At 48.3% G+C, this 18,406-nt stretch overlaps 1 pseudogene across 1 annotated transcript in view; it reads right to left on the reverse strand.

Moving 5' to 3' along the window:
- The window catches only part of LOC144102283 (fatty acid synthase-like), a 53,574-nt pseudogene that overhangs the window by 12,866 nt on the left and 22,302 nt on the right, over positions 1-18,406 (reverse strand). Inside the window, exons 8-19 of the transcript XR_013308193.1 lie at positions 17,605-17,994; positions 16,611-16,800; positions 13,780-14,009; positions 11,929-12,132; positions 11,251-11,508; positions 10,569-10,776; positions 9,283-9,537; positions 8,138-8,311; positions 5,705-6,932; positions 5,288-5,442; positions 3,717-3,932; positions 197-526 (exon numbers count right to left, since the gene is read on the reverse strand). The product of XR_013308193.1 is annotated as a fatty acid synthase-like (transcript). The remainder of the gene's footprint in view (positions 1-196; positions 527-3,716; positions 3,933-5,287; positions 5,443-5,704; positions 6,933-8,137; positions 8,312-9,282; positions 9,538-10,568; positions 10,777-11,250; positions 11,509-11,928; positions 12,133-13,779; positions 14,010-16,610; positions 16,801-17,604; positions 17,995-18,406) is intronic.

Genomic DNA, 18,406 nt, shown 5'->3' on the forward strand with positions numbered 1-18,406 from the left:
ACACTCACTGTCTTACTCCCAACCTCACTGCCTTACCCCCAAGTAAACCTCTTCCGCCCTTGTTCACCTTGTGCTGTCAAGACTTCCACCATCCCTTCCCTCTACTTTTCTGCATGTGAGGCTTTGGTGCAGTCACATCGAAATTATCTGAGTCGTACAATATTGCCTCCACTTGCACTTGAGAAATGCCACTCACCGACGGTGGTGAAGACGCTGCACCCCATGGAAAAGGCTATGCCCATGGCTGCCTGTCCGACGGCTCCGCTGCCGGCGTGGACCAGGAGGGACTCTCCGTGCTTCATGTTCCCCCGTACAAGCAGCGCGTAGTAGGCGGTCGCGTAGGCCACGGGAACGGTGGAGGCCTCCTCCAGGGTCCAGGACTGGGGCACTTCCCACAGGAAGAGCCGGTCCACAAACGCCACCGTCGCTACCCCTTGGGAGGGTGTGATGCCCATGACCCGCCGGCCCTGGCGGTCACGACCAGAGATCTCCAGGCCAAAGGTACAGTCTAGCGAGGCCAGCTTGCCTGAACACACCAGACGGAAGTGAGGCAGCGTGAACGTTTAGCTTGCGATGCTAGCACGTTAACAGGGATGCGAGAATTAAGACTTTTCGACATTTGTGCATGAAATGTACGGTAATTTGGCACACGTATGTAATTTTCCACGATGATTTCAGGTTGGCACTTTGTTTTAAGCTGGCTAAAATAATTTGAGAAATTACAATTAACACCCTCGTAAAGTCATCTCAAGGCTGTTAAATATTCAAGGAGAATGTGGAGAAGTTATTTATGTCAGCATGCTCGCACAGTCCTATTCTGCGCAATTAAGATATTCTTTATTTAAACGAGTAGTAGTCATTTAAATATCAGTTAAACTCAAGCATGCATACTTACATGAAAGCGTTTCTTGCAAAATAATTTTCAAAAACTACTACAGGTGCGTATAAAAAAATACGGTCTTATTGCACTCCTTAATGTCTCAGGATTCATGCGCAAAAAACAGTGTCATTCTACTATCATTCATTACTAAATGCCGCAGAGATGAGCGATAGCAATCTCAGAAATAATGAAAGCTGAGAAAATCAGCTCTAAAGTTTATTACCTCGTTTGTCTCCTTTATCACCTCGTATGCTCGTGCTTTTGGTCAGATAAAGGCGGCGTTGCAACCAACAGAAACTCTGACTGGTCCTTTCTATGATGATACTATGATGCTGGTGCTCCGTCGTCGGATGGCCGCGGAATTCGTGATGTGGCGGCTCCATCAGAAGCGCAATCCGCTCGCAATTCTCGACGAACAGACGTAAAAAATGTCATTTTATCAATTTGTGCTGTATATTTCGCTATAGTTTTTCGTCACGGGAAATCCCTCTTAAGAACCTTGTAAAGGTGCTTTATGGCAATGCAGCGCCAAAAACAAGGACATAGAGATGAGGCCATTGAAAAGCGCTTGTGTGGTTTCTCCTCTGTCTTTGTTCTTTGTGCTGTGGTGTCCCAGTGGAGCACCAACTAGCTCATCAGCTCACTCTTTTAGAGCTAAATTAGTTTATCTTTGAATACGAGTGGCATAGCCCCCGCACTAAAAAAAATCAGACGAAGAAGATCAACATACACAATGATGCAAAGACGCCAACGTATGTGTGTCGTTGAATAGCTTTTCTTCGTGGTTATTTATAAGCGCTTGCGAGAGAGAGAAAGGGAATTTTAATGAAAGAAAGGCGGAGAGGTCGGCCGGTGGTAACAGGGCCCTGGCCTGCTACTCCACACAGGGGAAAGGGAAGGGGAGGAAAAGGAAAGTGTGAATGAAGGCTGATGATGGCATAATACAATGAGTTTCACGGGTGATGTCTATGCACACGCACACACACACACACACACAACACTGGCTGGCGCTCGCATCGCGGTTACTGGACACACATAAAACTCAAAACTGGTGTCTGCAACACAACACCGACACATGTCATTAACCATGTAGGTTGTGCACAGGCGGTCACAAACGAGTATCCAGGCCTGTTTCACACAAAAAGTTGACCAGGGCTTTTGTCACACGCCACCAATCAGAACGTCTCGTCCTTGCGCCCAGAAGAGTTTCCTCAGAGAGAGGGCGAGAGTCCAGGTTTTTCACGGTCGCCTCCAGTGTTGTTCTTTCAGAAGTATACTTCGGGCACGCGCAAAGAAGGTGTCCAATAGTCTCTGGTGTGTTGCACTGTGCGCAATTTGGGTTACTTTCGATGCCGATCTTGTGAAGATAGTGTTTGGTGTAGGCAACGCCAAGCCGTAGCCGGTGGAGTAAAGTCCCATGACATCGCACCACCACAGATGGGAAATGTAATCGTGAGCCAGCGTCAAGCTTACACACGCGGTCCTGTTGATGACTCGGATCATGCCAGTGCGACTGCATTGCCGCCTGCATTAAATGCGCCAACAAGGCTCCAATGTCTGATCTTGAAAAGGCTATCTCAATGAAAGCACCATCACTATGTGCCATCCGAGCCTCGGCGTCAGCACGCTCGTTTCCCGCTATGCCGCAATGGCTCGGTATCCATTGAAACTTTATGATATGGCCGCGGTGGAAAGCCTCGGCTAACAAAAGCACAATCTGTTGAACCAGCTGCTCGCATGCTCTTGGTTTTAGATAAGTTTGTACGACCTGTAATGCCGATCGCGAGTCGCAGAATATAGTCCATTGCTGCGCTGGCTGGTGACCAATATAAAGGACGGCTTCTCGTATGGCTGCCAATTCGGTTGCCGTAGAGGACGTTTTGTGCATGAGCCTGAAACTGTGACATGAGGCATTTCCTGGCACTATCACCGCTGCAGCTGAAGAAGTGGTCGTAACGGATCCGTCCACGAAAACATGCTGGGTGTTAGTATACATAGATGTAATGTATGACAGCGCCAGCTGTTTCAGTCCGACTGTTGGAATGTGCGTTTTCTTTGTTATCCCTGGGATTATTGTCCGTATAGATGGTTTTGGTACTGCCCAAAGTGGCACCTCCGCAATCTGGTGTGGCGCGTAGTTCGAAGGCAGCGCATTGCGCTGCATCCAAAGGGCTCTGGAAAAGGCTGCATCTGGACGCACCGCACTAATGTTAGTCAGGGGGTGATGACGATGCCTGGTCAGATGCCGCAAATGCACACGAAGTGGCTGCTGTTGAAAATAAATTCGTGCTGGGCAGGCGCGGGCCTCATAAAATGTGCCCCATGTAGAAGTTTTACATGGCAAACCCAAGCATACTCTTAAAGCACGAGCCTGCGCGCTTTCAAGCACACGCAGGCCTGATAGTCTGACCCCCGAGAGAACGGGTGCACTGTATCTGAGAAGGCCGACTACCAGCGCTTGCGATATGCATTCTTTCTGGCACTTCGACAGAGACTGCTACGCCAGTAGTTTGTCGCCATTCTCAGAAAGTGTCACCTTTTTCTTCCTAGTGCCACAAACGGGACAAATCAGATGACCACTTAAGTAGCATCCTGACATGAACGTTATTGCTCGGCGATGAAAATACCCAGAAGCACGGAGAAACGAGAGAAAGCACTGGTCATGCACAACATGACATGTTTTACATGCTCCCCGCGAACCCTCGTTCACGTTTCGAGCACTCATTTCCAAAACACTGTTGATGTCCGCTTTGAAAGTGTGGAGTGAAAGTGTTTAAGGTGACCGGGCTTCTGGAGAAGTGACCATGAGTGTCACTTGTTAAGCGTGTACACTTACCGTGCTCAGTGTTTGGCTGAAGTTTTCCCGACGCCACCACGACGTCGCAGAAGTTCAGCGGAGCGAAGTAGACGTCGCAGAGGATTTGGTCCGAGGCCGTTCTGCAGCAAGGAGATGTGTAGCGCAGCGGCGACTCGAACCACTGCAGGCTCGACAAGTTGCCTGGCATCTGCACGCTGAGAGCTGCGAACTCCGTGGTGGTCTTCAGTGCTCCGTCTGCCGTGCGTGTGTGCGTGTACAGCAAGCATGTATCACAGACGTTTGGTCCGAGGAAGAAATCTAGTCGGGAATACATTGGGCCACAGCAGCTGAGTATCTCTACAAAATCTGACACTGACTCGCTTCTATCATGAAACAATACCCTTTAACCCCAAGTTGCTTAGAGGGCAACGAGGTTTCTAAAAGAATTAGCATGTTCTTGTCAGAAAACGCCATGGTTGAACGCTGTTTCCTCAAAATTGTTTAGCGCCAATAAACCAAATATAAACATGCAACAACCGAATCTTCGGCATAGATTGATGGTATGATATGTTCTGTGCAACGTCGTATAGATGCGCAGCTCTGACACCGCAGTGGAGGGCTTCGGATAAATTCGACCTCCTGAGGTTCTTTAACGCGCACTGACATCGTCTTCACATGGACCCAGCAGCCGAATGCCGTAGCCACTAAGCAACTCCGGCAGGTTGGCCATAGAATAGAGTCAAGAGAAACATGAGGCACATCGCTCCATACTATGTCCATCGCTACCACGTATGTTGTTATAAAACCCTGGCAGCCGCTCCTAGACATTTGCCAAGACTTCGTGATCTTCTGCATAAGCTTGGGAAGGCAGGATTTCTAACGAAGAAGTACAAACATTGTCAACGTCAACCTACTCTGGGCGAAAGCTAGCAGTGTCTGCCTACAATTGCCAGGCAGTGTTGCAGCGTGGTTCAAACCATCTGCCGAGACACTCATGACAAATTTTACTACATGCCCGCACAAACAGTGAGCCCAACGGTGCAACTGCAGACAGCTAGGAATGAAAACACGATTCCAACTTAACTCATCAACCCGAATTTAAAGGCCTGAATACAATAAATATGACCGCACCTTCAACTAGACAGCCCTGAAAACAAAGGGTGAGTGGCGCTGCAAGTGGCAGGCCCCGTTCAGACCCGATCGGTCTCTATTGCGCAACTCTGACTAAATGCACCTAAATACGAGCTTATTGATTCTGTTCCGAAAATTTGGATGCACTGTCTTTGCCAAAGGTAACAAAGCAACGAGTTCTGTTCCTGTGTAAAGTGAGGAGAGCCTTTGTCTTCATCTCTAAAGGACCATGGTCTTTAAGGAAGCCTTAACGGGTCTGCTACACGAATGACAATGAAACCCCGTTGCTTGATCATTTTTGGCTAAGGCTGTACTCGTCTGAAATTCTAAACTTGTACTTGCTAGTTACATGCATGGTTTCCTCCAATTACTGCCGCCTTGTTCCATTAAGGCAGACAAGGCTGGCATATGCGTCTGACACAGGAGATGATCCAAATTAGCAAATAGATACAACAAATAAACAAAACTGGTTTACTCACGCCACTGTACGCTCTGATGTCTGTAGGAGCCCCATCGTCCGTCTCTGTACACGTTCATGACCAGGTCGCGCTCCAACAAGCCTCGAAACGCGGGGTTGCTAGGACTGAAGTCGGCGATGCGACCCGATGCTTGGCCACTCGCATCGAATACACACCTGCAAAGTAAAGGGTACCGCTGAACTGGGAGAAAGAGCAAGAAGGCTGTGCGGAGGTTCCATCGAATCGCGTATATGCAAAGTCTGTCGTACACGCAGCCAGGGACTCCTACTCGCTGAATTGTCCTTCCTTCTACAAGTCTTCTATGCTAAAGCTGTAGCTATAAGCACAAGTTCCATTTCTAACCACGCCTTGGTGAAGGGAGCATGATCTCCATACTTCGGGAAAAAGCCTAAGCGAGGCATACTTTTCTTTGCTTACCTTATGTGGCTTCCGCCAGTCTCTTTCCGGAGACAGTTGGTGAGGCCCACTATGCCGCTACTGCCGACGTCTCCAGAGAACAGCCATATGTTATGTCCAGTAGGTTTGCCGTCGTACTCGACGACTTTCTTCTTGAGCGTCTCAACCCAGTGGAAGCCTTCGTTCTTCACTCTGATCAACTCTTGCCTCGTCATGTGGACAGGAGTGGTAGTTTTGCGGAACAGTAGGAGCGACGAAAGGTTGTTAGACTTGCGTCCCACCAGTCGAAACCCGTGAGCCTTAAGGGCCGCCGCCGTCGCTTCCACAGCATGTACGCGAAGAGAAACGCCGCTCACCGTCGACAGGAACTCCTCCGCCCCGGTCAGTGACGTACGGAGGGACAACAGAAGGAATCCGCGTTCCTTGCACAGTGAGGACAGCTCTTGAGCCAAAGTGTTGGGACCATCGATGGCAGCCGTGGTTACACCGCGAGCCACAACCACAAGGTCAGTGCTGGCCATTTTTGTGTCAGAGATCGAGGAAGGTTGCCACCTGATGGTCTCCACGCCTTCCGGAACTTGCTCCCGTGCGAGACTGTTTGGAGAAGGGTGTGCCACAGTGTATTCTGTCTTCAGCTCGACACCATGCAGGGTCAGGTAGCGATGCACCCAACGTGCCATAAGTAAGGCATTTCCCCCGGCAGCGAGCTCTAGGACTCGGATATTGTCTGGGCCTGTGTTTTCGACCACGATGTCGATGAGATGCCTCAAAGGGTTTTCTTCGAAGAGAGCTGTGTTCAGGATGTCCTCCTCCAGCTGTTCCTTGCAGGCAAGCGCAACTGAATGGGCAGTGGACGCCAGAGAAGTAGAGCTGCTGGCATTGTTCAGAATGGCAACGAGCGCTTGCAGAAGACCGTCGTTCTCAGCGCGGTTCTCAAGGTACCTGTTGAGTACTTGCTCTGGTATCTCACGGTACCCGTTGATGACACCGTAAAAGCCGCCCCTCTCTTCACCGTACGACTCGAGGATGCGCCGAGCGACACCACAGCACACGTCAGCATACTCCCGCACGTTGCATTCCCGTTCACGTATAGCTTCTTGGTCATCCTCGTACGGCACGAAGCGGTACTCCTCCACAACCGGAGTGCGTTGTACGGGACGCCGCTGAGCAGTGCTTACACTGAGCCCTTTAAGCTCCACTCCACCAGCGCGGCAAGTGTTGAGGTGCCAGCTGTACACGGCGTCCAAGCCTGCGTTATCGCGCGAAATGGACACGCGAAACAGTTTATGTAGAAACCAGCGGGAAGATCAAGCGTTTTATTTATTCAAACAGTCGGGAAATTGTGTTACTACAGAGGCCAGTAGACACGGATTCCGATGCAAGAAAAATAAGTGCAGCACAAACTTAAGTAAGAAAAACAACTATAGGTATTCTCAACGGACCTCGAGACAAAGAATAAAGAGCGGTAGCTTTGTTCCATTGCCGACGACAGCGCCCCCGCCTATGCAATGGCGAAAAGTGAACAGTTTTCGGTTACGACACACAACGACAGCGACGCGTTTAATCCAGGTAAATTATTGTGAAAACTCCCTTAATAACCTGCTCTTTAAAGTGTATCGCTGCCCGGGCCATCTGCGTAAGCTGTGGCTGCGGCGTGGTCATGACGCCATAGTCGGGTGTTCGCTAGGAAGCTATCGGCCTTGAGCAAGTCACTTAGAAAGCTGTCGCTGTGGGCGAACATGATGCAGCAATAATAGCACAGACTATGCGAGTCGTGTCTAGGAAAAGCTTTAGTTGTGGTAGTGGGAAACCGGGCATTGTCTTTCATGTCGACACAGTTACTGGGCGACCACGGTGAAGATGAAAAAAGCAGTCCGACAGGTTGATTGTTTTCATGATAGCTTATTTCTGTTTCATTAAATTCATTTTCAATATACTTCCAAGCCTTTAAATGGGCCATTCGCTTTCAAGTTATTGCTGCTCTCGCTACTGATGGTTACTGAATTTCTGCCACAGCCTGCTTACAGTCAGCACCAAAATGTTTATGTAGGCATCTGCTAGGTAAAAAAATTAATGTAGCGCTGCCTCATGAACTAGCCAACATAGGATTGCTCCCAGCGCATAGAGTATGCACGTTCCCTGATTCCAGGTGACTTGTTTGCATTACCGAGTCTAAACTATTTTTCCCCCACGCCCGCATCCCTCCAGCAACTGCTGCTGACTGTAAGCGACGCGACCAAGAACCGCCTTCGGACTGAAGGTCTACTTCTTTGTAACATTCAAAGGCGTCTCAACGTGCCGGCCAGTTTTGCTAAGATGACTTCATATTTTATGACTCCGTTTCCCAACCCTATCTTCAGAAACTTGCACTCCTAATTAGGAACATGCAGCTTAATACTCAGGAGCCCGTAATAGTTGCGTACAGGCTATATTCAGACGTTATCGGACACTCACCTTCTTCTTTGACCTTGCCTAACGCTTGTACGTGGGCTTCGGGGTCAATGCGGCAGGACTGAATTCTAACGGGCTGCAGAAATGACCTTAGCGGGTGGCCGAGGGTGAAGAGTTGCAGCATGGAAGCCAGGAATGTCACCCAGTTGTCATCCCACTTGAGCTTTGCGTATGGTTCTAAGAAAGAATCGCGAGGATGAATGATGCACTGCTTTTAACGTCGTCACGAATGAGACAACGCGAACAGGAAAACCTTTTTTAACATGCTCGCGATCAAAGATCTTTCCAGATTCTACGGTACAGATTCTACCGTTTCTACGGTTCCAGATTCTACGGTTCCAGATTCTACGGTACAGATTCAACGGTACTGATGTTTCAGCCATTTTTTTCCTAAGTAATATAGCAAGCACATTATTGCGTAGTCGAAGACTATATAGCGCCTAAAAAGAGAGTGCGAAGCACAGAACAACAAAGTGACGGATGGGCCATATTTGTGTTCCCAGGACTCGCTTACTTGTAATTGGTTCTGGAGCCCAAATTCCTGTGACAGGGTTACTGAATGCCTGTATTATTCATTCTTAAAGCAGAGATAGCCAACTGCAGACAACGAGTACATTCATGTAGCTCAGAAAATGGAAACCTGCGCACATAGCTTAGTGACTTTTTATCGCTTGAGGCTACCTGCACTCAAAAAAGAGAAGCTCACACGACTGGTATTCTCCCACTGCAAATTAGCGACAACAATACCTGTACCGCATTCCCGTTCTTTGAGCACACACGCTCGAAGGGAACATGTAAGAACAGAAGAGGAAGCGTGAAAACATGAAGAGCCTAAAAAGCTGGTACACAAATAGGCATTGCAACAAGTGGTAGCAAAACACAGCCCAACAGTACCAACTTTAATGATGCTAAGAAAGAGATGGGACAAGATCGTCGTCTCAAAGATAAAACTAAAATAATAAATGCTCCCTCGAGGACAGCATTCATGCACCCTCCCCAGTTTAGGCGACGGGCTTGCAGGATCAGTACGCTGTCCGACACAAATTTGACCACAACAGAAGATCAAATCAGAGGCGCAGACTTCGTCATAAACAACGTAAAAACGAGGCAACCGCATGCATTAGAAAGGGAAAGCCTGTGAAGCTTACTTTGCAGGTCGGCCTTGATGATGCCTCGGAAGGCGCCACAGTGTTCATAACCGCGAAGCTTGAGCTCCTTGTAGATGCCCTCGCTGTTGAGGTCGTAGGCTACTGCCTCCTCAGGCGCTCCTGGTGGGTCCTTGTCGAGCAGTTTCTCCCCTTTCTCGGCCACGCGGATCCGACCTCTTGCCACCACCGCTCTGCCCTCGCAAACCTCGAACTCGCCTGATACGGGCATCATGTTCACTTCGAAAAGAACGGAGCCTGCGCAAACAGAAGCAGGCGATTAGCTCCTCGAACTCTGCTAAGCTGTTTCACATGGAACTGCTTCAAAATATCACCATTTGTCTCCAAATTATACTTTTTATCTACCACACTATGCTAGCATGTTCCTACGTCCTTTGACTTGAAAAATACGGCTATTAGACACACCAAGATGCCTTTAACGATGAGCGCAAGCCTATCCTGAAAATGTTGTGACTTAACGCACTCGTCTGAACTGGACTCCGCCCTGTATACTGTCGCACTTTCAACTACACACCATGCAGTGCCGGTCCCCAATGAGCACTGAAACTCTCTTGAATGTACCATGGGCGTCCTAAACGTCCTCAGGACGTCCAAGGGAGTTTGAGCGCCCACCGGGTCGTTGGCCTACTTCGGTTTCACTGAGCAGCCATGGTAGACAAAATGGTAACAAGGTTTCAGCCTTAAATCAAGCAATGAAAATATAACGGCGACATTATTATGTACAGATAATTGCACAGCGATCAACTCGAATCCGCCGCTGACTATGCGGAAAGATGTAAGTATCGGTCTCTACAGTAGGGAGTAAAAAAGATTAGCACAATGACGTCACAGGAGCGGTGAAAATGGCATCGTGCGTCTGGCACAGCGCCGTGCTTTGCGAACACACCTGGCACTTTCGTCATCGTCACGTTGCTATCTGACGCTCCTGTGGCACGTCACTAGTGCTAATCTTTTTTACTCGCGACTGTACGCCTTATTAGACACCATGGGCGCATTGACTGGCGGCGGCTTGAAAATTAGTGTTTCGATTCCAGACAATATCATGAGAGGGTGACAGATTGCGACTTTGCAGCAAGTTCTCACCTGACTACCTCGCTTCTTACGCGATCCCTCTTTTTTCTTATATCACCTTTTCCTTCCTACGTCTGATGATAAGCAACTGAAACACCGTCCTGATTAACGCCCTCGCCTTTCCTGCTCCGCTGTTTCTCTCTTTTTCCAGTGTAGGCCGGATAGAAGCCGGAAGTGTTGCCATTGTTGTGACTTGCCAGTTTTCGGTAGGATGGTGGCCCGCCAGATGCTGACGTCCTCGAACACCACGGGGATCTGGCTGAGTGGTTTTCCGAAACGGCTGGCCAGACACTTCCAGGCCAACACCATGTAGCCAGTCGCGGGAAACACTAGGCGTCCGTCAACCATGTGACCGGCCAAGTACTTGTCCTCCCCATTGTTCTCCATGTCCACAACAAACGTTTTCTGCAATGCACGTCGCAGGGATACAAGATGAGCATACGAAATGTTTGTACGTTTTCGCTTGAGGTATGCGCAAAGGTATGGTCGTATTACCGTTACGCCCGGACCATACATCCGCGCTACCGGAGGCATCCAGTGAAGTTGTTTTTCTGTGATATGGACAGATGAAATGTACATATGTCCTCGGAGGAAACAATTCAAAAGTTGCTCCTTCAGGATAATGAAAGTGGCAGTGTTTGCACAAAGAAGTTTAACATAATTCCTATAGGTGATAGATCTTAATACCACATGTTCCTGGTGGCAAAACCGCTTAAAAAGCGTCACTACTGGCGATTAGCCATCGCTGTTTGTTAGGGGTCATACTCAAGTTCCCTAAAAGGGCAAAGACACATCGCGTGCACCTGGCGCCAAAGCTCCCCATTTTGTTGAAGCAGCTATCAGCGTGTACATTCGAGACTAATATGTGTCGTGTCCTGCCTGGATCACAATGGAGAAGTCCTTCCATCCGGCGACGTGCCACGTCTCCGAGTGATCCCAGCTGACCAGGTGCCCAATGTTGGGTGTGCCGCGGGGAACTGGCCAGGGAATTGGCGGGTAGAGCGGCGACAGATCCAGCTTGATGCCGAGGGTGTGGAGGTTGCCCAGGGAGCCAAGGAAGAATTCCAGGTTGTCCGCGTTTCGCTTCATGAGGCCAAGGCAGCTGACACCAGGGCCGAGGGCGCGCTTCAGTATCGCCTGTTGCAGAAGATGAAGATGTGCGGAACGCAAATGAGTCAAAGCAGAGGGCACAACCGTCGAGGCGGTGCCCTTGCAAAGCTGTCGTAATCGCAACTGCCATAACAACGGGTGGTACTGAATTCCCTGAAAATTTGCGTGGCAATTAAAGCAACAACGTGATCACTCCTAGTTAGGGCAACGGTGCTTTCATTTCTGATAACTGTGGTAATGGCTATGAATGGTAGCTACTTAAATTAAGTCTGTGCGAAAGCTTGCGCAACAAGGGCAAAACTATATGTCACAGTCTTAGTGGTTTTAGCTAGCAACTTTGGCCAAACAAACATACACTTAAATGGGAATGGAAGTTTCTCCCGCGAGAGCTTGCAGTGAAGACAACTTATTGAAGAAGGTAGAGTGCCGTAGGAATAATAAGCTCACCTGCAGAAGACAGTGCGGACCAATCTCGACCACGATGGCGTTTTGGGGAACATGTTGAAGGGCACCATGGAAGAGCACGGGTGACAGAAAGTTGTTGACGTGGTACTCCGCTGAGCAGAGCTGGGCGACGGGCTCCTTCCACCGGCTCTCCGGCAAAGACGAGCTGACCCAGCGCTTGCTGCGTGGCTTGGGCTCCGGAACAACCTGGTCAAAGGTTGAATAAGTTTAGAGGAGGTTTACGTAATGTGACGCAAGTTCAGATTCAGCTGTCGAGGAGGTCATGTTGCGTAAGGGGGTCATGGTGACGTGTAAGAAGTTGAACTTGGGAAATGACCAACTGGCAATAAATGGGTCAAGTGCGCAATGAGTCACGATGCCCATTCATGTGACCAATGGAGTACACGACTCCTGTAGCCAACCTGTGACGTGACCAGTGATGAGGTCACGGATGATGCTCACATAAGCCATTCATGCGAGCGACACGATGTACGCGCAATAAGCCTTTCACAGCTCACTCCGCAAAAAAAAGGCAGGAAGGAAGGAGAAAATCAGCGGTTCCACAGATTAATTGCACTAGCCAATCACTCAATTTAGCTGAGTCTAACTTTCAGAAGTAACGAACAATTTACCCAGGCTGCCTAATGCCAATTTGTTTTACTTTGATTTGGAGCTGCTTCCTTTATAGTTTATGAGTTCACGTGAGGCATTTTTGTTATTTCCTATCTCTCTTTGTACCTCTCTTTCATTTTTTTTCAAATCTAATAATACCGATATTATAATATAATGACATTGTTTTGGTATATTGCATTTTCGCAAGAACCTGAACTTATGGGAGTCAAGTTATGTTAGTGTATTATTTTGGCCACTGCAAATTACAGAAAATTCTAAAAGTAGCCTGTCATAAAAGCAAAACCTTACAAGAAAAACCAGAAATAGAAATCCGAACGCTTTGCTCCCAGCACACACAACGAACAATGAGGAACAAAAATAAGGTAGCCTATCGGATACGGTAGCCTATCGGAAGGCGATGTCAACGAAGATAAGAAAAACCCTAATCGAGGGCTGCACAGGAGAAGCAAATGTGAACAGTAGCATACTTAAGATTTCTTTATGGACTTTATTATCAAATTGTAAGATTGTACCCCAAATTTTATCTATGTCCTCCTGGACGAGTGTCAGCCTGTACAAATAATCCTTACGCAATTTCACCTTGATATAGCGTTGATATATTCCAAGTTTTATGTCTTCTTGGAACTATTGCTAAATTGAACAGTATCGGTGCCCAGGTGTTCACAGATTGCCAATCAGCTAATAGTTTTCAGCACAGGTTGGAATTGGCTCTGACGTAGTATCAGTGTAATGTCAATTCCCTGCTCTGTAATGGCATGCAAATGATTAACGATATTTACAGAAATAAGACAGGCAAATACAGCGTGGCTCACGGCCTTGAAATCTTAAGAGGTCTTATGGGTAGTACTGCAGTGGAATAATCTTGATTCACAGAGTTGACGACAACATAAGGAGAGCTTCGCGCACTGACGTACTGTTAAGGATATCCGAGCACAGAATATACAAGCCCTACTTATCTCTCACAGCGCATATGTATCCATCATAGCCCTTGTCAACTGCCCCTGGATCTGCAGCTTCGTAACGGTTATAATTTGCATTGCCAGGAAAAACTGCAGTGCTATATTTAGGATAGCATACACTTTCTAGAAGGCACTGAAATCTGAAGTGATTAGTACGAGTACATAAATAGTCTTTTAAGGAAAAGAAATGTTACAAAAATAGGCTCAACTGCCCATTCCGGGCAAGTAAATTCACAACTTCATCTTTTTTATTATAAGCTACCTTCTCGATGGCCTTTCGGAGCGCGGGCCCGATGCTGTGGACGTGCTTCGAATGGAACGCCACGTCGAGGCTGTCCACCTCACGAGCAAAGACATTCTCCGCCTTGAGTTCGGCCATCATCTTGGCGACGGATTCGGCTGGCCCTGACACGGTCACAGAGTCTTCCGCGTTGTGGCACGCTGGGTAGACATCTAGAGGACATCGTTTTGCTGTCTCTTCCCATGTGAGACCTGAAAGCGATGTCCCAGGTCAGTGACGAACACGTCCACATACTTTCTGCTCATACCATCCTATTGACTCTCGGTAAATTATTCATGCAGTCTTCAGCTTGATGCACGAAGATATATTAGCCAGCGGAACAGCTGACAAAATATCCTGAGGAGATCCCTGTGTAGAACTCTCAGGCTTTCAAAATGTTTTGGTCCAGGTTGAGTGATTGGAAGCTTGCAACGACGTCGTTCATTATGCACATGATGACGATTCTTGTTTAACACCACTCACTTTTCTGTGTCTACTTTCAATTAAGAGTTCTAATACAGGGAATACTGCTACTGTTACCGCATTCTGGCACTGCCGGCCGCCAACAGCGCATGCGCAGATACCCCCATTGTGCCAGGGGCACCTGCGCTGTTGGAAGCTGGCGGTAGCTGATATAATGGCTGAGGACTCCGAGAGCTGTAAGGAGGTATAAAATGAAAGGTTCCTTGTTTTAAAACTGCTTTTTCAGACAAGTCTAAAATACAGACGGACGTCATTTAATTTATGAGCTGACGCTTTTTTTTTTAAACGGAGTTACCCGCCGCGGTGGCTCAGTGGTTAGGGCGCTCGACTACTGATCCGGAGTTCCCGGGTTCGAAACCGACCGCGGCGGCTGCGTTTTTATGGAGGAAAAACGCTAAGGCGCCCGTGTGCTGTGCGATGTCAGTGCACGGTAAAGATCCCCAGGTGGTCGAAATTATTCCGGAGCCCTCCACTACGGCACCTATTCTTCCTTTCTCCTTTCACTCCCTCCTTTATCCCTTCCCTTACGGCGCGGTTCAGGTGTCCAAAGATATATGAGACAGATACTGCGCCATTTCCTTTCCCCCCAAAAAAAAAACCAATGATGATTACAGCCATTGCCCATAGAGACACGATCCTCCCATAATATTCCACCAAAGATATGCACTCGAAACTCGTTATAACGGAGTTGAAGGAGCCGCCCGGCGATTACTTTTTTATAGCCGTAGCTTCGTTATAGCCCGTGTTTACCGAGCTTCCAAACGTAATCGTCATTCCTTCGCTATATCCATTACTTCGTTATAAACCGTTTCGTTTTTATAATGAATTTCACTTGTAATTACAAAGACTCATTTTAGTTCGGCTATAATTAGTTAACTACCTTAAATATTCATTTCATTCTTGACTTGAATATCCGTATGATATACACTTTGACCTGCTGTTTTCAAATTAACCTTATTTCATTCTTCCTGCCGCGAGATTCAAAGATTTCATTGTTCATCGTTCATCTTTATCGGTGTGTCTCGTTTGAATGCTTCTGTCACTTAATCGGATTAAATGAATGCGCAAGTTGTGCGTCGTGTAAATAAATCAATTGAACTACTTCCTTACATTGCTTCTCTTATACGAACGCATGTGTACTCTACCGGCAGGAGGCATATCAGGTGTTTCAGAGAAGCCCAGCACTAATTTTTAAGAGCAGGCTTCCTGAGCTCTAAAGATGGCTTCACGGATACAGTTATACGATTGCTGGCGGCATAAGAAAACCTGCGAGTCGTGTTGAGTATTGAGATGTTTAAATAATTTCTGAGAGATAAGTTTACAGCCATTGCAGTAAGGCGCCTGGTTGAAATATGACTGAAGTACCACGCTGAGGCGGTACAGGGGAGGTCACGTGGCACATGAGTCACGGAGTGATGTGCGCAGGGACGTTGTTTTGCGCTCTCCAAAGAGCAGCGCTTTTCGAACGCGCACGTCTTTTGGAGAGATATAACTATAACTTGTTCAGCCACAGCGCCAGGGTAAACGCGCTTTTGAAATTGTGAAAACTGATGTGCCTATTTCTAACAGCCCGCTACAGAGTTCCAATTGCAACCCAGCGCTTAGCTCTAATAGTTTAAAAGTTAACTTCAAGAAGTTTGTAAACCACCTTACTGGTCAACATGATTCGCATGTTTTCCGATGTCCACCAACACTCGTATTACTATGCCACTAAAGACATCTGTACAACTCCAAAAGCCTGTTTTAGAAATTAGCGGCGGGCATCCCCGAAACGCCTGGTATACTTTCATGCACTCACACGTTTACGTGTCCGCCATCGCTACCTCAGCACAGCTGCGGGCAGCACGGTTGTAGACTGCAACAACGCTGTGTATATATAGCTAGTAATAATAATAATTGCTTTTTTTTTGGGGGGGGGGAGGAAATGGCGCAGTATCTGTCTCATATATCGTTGGACACCTGAACCGCGCCGTAAGGGAAGGGATAAAGGGGGGAGCGAAAGAGAAAAGGAAGAAGAAGGTGCCGTAGTGGAGGGATCCGGAATAATTTCGACCACCTGGGGATCTTTAACGTGCACTGACATCGCACAGCACACGGGCGCCTTAGCGTTTTTCCTCCATAAAAACGCAGCCGCCGCGGTCGGGTATATAGCTAGGGTGTATACGTGTTCACGGCAGGAATTACCCGTAAATACTTGGGCACTACATGGCACAACACGACGACAAAAACAGAGCAGTTGGGGCTGGCCTACATGTCAACAACAACAAAAAAATTAGAGAATCACGCTTTGCACGGCGGACATCAAGTGCCTGTAGAGGCGCAGCACTTGCCGACGGCAGCCATGGCTCCTTTGGGCGGGTCTTCCAGCTCAGTGCACCGACCCTGCCAGTAGGAGCACAGCACGGCCTGTTCGCCGGTGAAGGCTCCGTCGGCGTACGCGCTACCAGTCTCGCCTATCGAGTGGCCCACAATGCCATCCGGCTGGATGCCCATTGCGCGGAGCATGTCTACCAGCGCCACCTGTGAAAGAAATGATGTGGGATAAAAACCGTCGGACTCTCATTCCTTTTCGGTGAAATGGCAGGGATAGCCGAACTCAGGGACAAGAACAAGAGAGCCGACTTTAGGATTAGAGCGTGTTATAACCGGTTCACTGGAGTGAAGCTTTGCGGCGCATCCAGTCGTTGGCGTCGAGGCTTAATGAGGGGCCTTAGCAAAACGAGCCCCTCCTCCCCCCCTTCTTACAGTACGACGTATTCAACATGTCTCAGCCTGGAGGTTTAATTTTCTCTGCAAGCTAAGAAAGAACAGATTCACAAATGTAAGGCAAAAACAGTGGCACTTACAGTGGCTTTACGCGACTCGAAATCCGTTTTCGGAGTGCCAGTCTCCCATTTAAGGCCGCGCAGGTTGACGAACCAACATTTCTTACAACTCTTTGCAATACATCCAACATCGTGTCCACAACTATGCGTCCTGAAGGTACCTACACTATAACACAAGAGCTGCTGTTGCCTTCATTTTAGCAAGCTGCTTTCTATAGTATTGGATCATCCACATACAGCAGTTGTGTTTGCATCGTCTTTGAAGTCTTTGCCTTTGTCTTGGCTGTCTTTGTCCCGTCTTCCTTTTTTCTTCTTCACTTTTTTGACGACTTGTACTCTTTTGCTACTCCAACTGCTCCCAATTGCGCCTTAGAGCATTTTCAAAAGGAAAACTGCAAGAAAATCACAAGCGACTTTCGTGTAATCTAGAGCTTGTGCACTAAGCTATGCACTGCGACTGCGCATGCAAACGCGCTATACGCCAAATCGACAAACGTACTTGAACTGCAGTGATCGACACGAGGGGCGAAACTACCGTCCTCTTGCGGGCCTTCTCGTTGGTCACCAGGTCGATCAGGTCAACGCCGTACCGCTCCAGCACCTCGTGGCTTTTGCGGATGGATCGGGCAAACACGTCGAACTGCATCATCTGCCTGGCCATTCCCGTCCACTGGCAGCCCATGCCTGTGAAGGCGAACCACAGGGGCCGCTTTTCCGTAGGCGCCTGCTCGACCACCTTGAGGACCTCCTTGCCTGAGCCCTCGTCCACGGGTATCAAGACGTAGCCGCGGTAAGGGAACTGCTTCGTGCTGCGCTGTCCCACTCGGTTCAGGAGAGCGTACGTGGGGTCTGGGTACGGTCCTTCAGCCTCCAGTCTATTTAGAGTTTTCTGCGGAACAAAATGGTGGATGAGGTGTGGCGAGTCATGAGCTCACCAGTCTGTCTTAACTCAGTGAACAATTATCCTATGAGCCACAGTAGGAGCACGCGCAAGGAATGACAGTCTGCGTGTTATTGAACGCTCGACACTTTCACCACCATCCCAAAAATCTTTGTCAAAGTTATCATTTCCACAGCGTGATAAAAACATCTCCCATTGACCCCCAATTTGTCCATGTGTCAGCTCCGCCCAACTTATTCCCGCAGATTTCCTAATCTCACCTTCCCACCTAACTCTTTGCCGTCCCCTGCAATGTTTCCTTTCTCCAAGAATCCACACTGCTACCCTAATGGACCATCGGCACCTCTTTCCCGCATCGCTTCATTTATGCAGGTTCAGCAACAGCCGGGAAAGTACAGCC

This window comes from Amblyomma americanum, chromosome 8 (genome assembly GCF_052857255.1).
Source record: "Amblyomma americanum isolate KBUSLIRL-KWMA chromosome 8, ASM5285725v1, whole genome shotgun sequence".
NCBI lineage: Eukaryota > Metazoa > Arthropoda > Arachnida > Ixodida > Ixodidae > Amblyomma > Amblyomma americanum.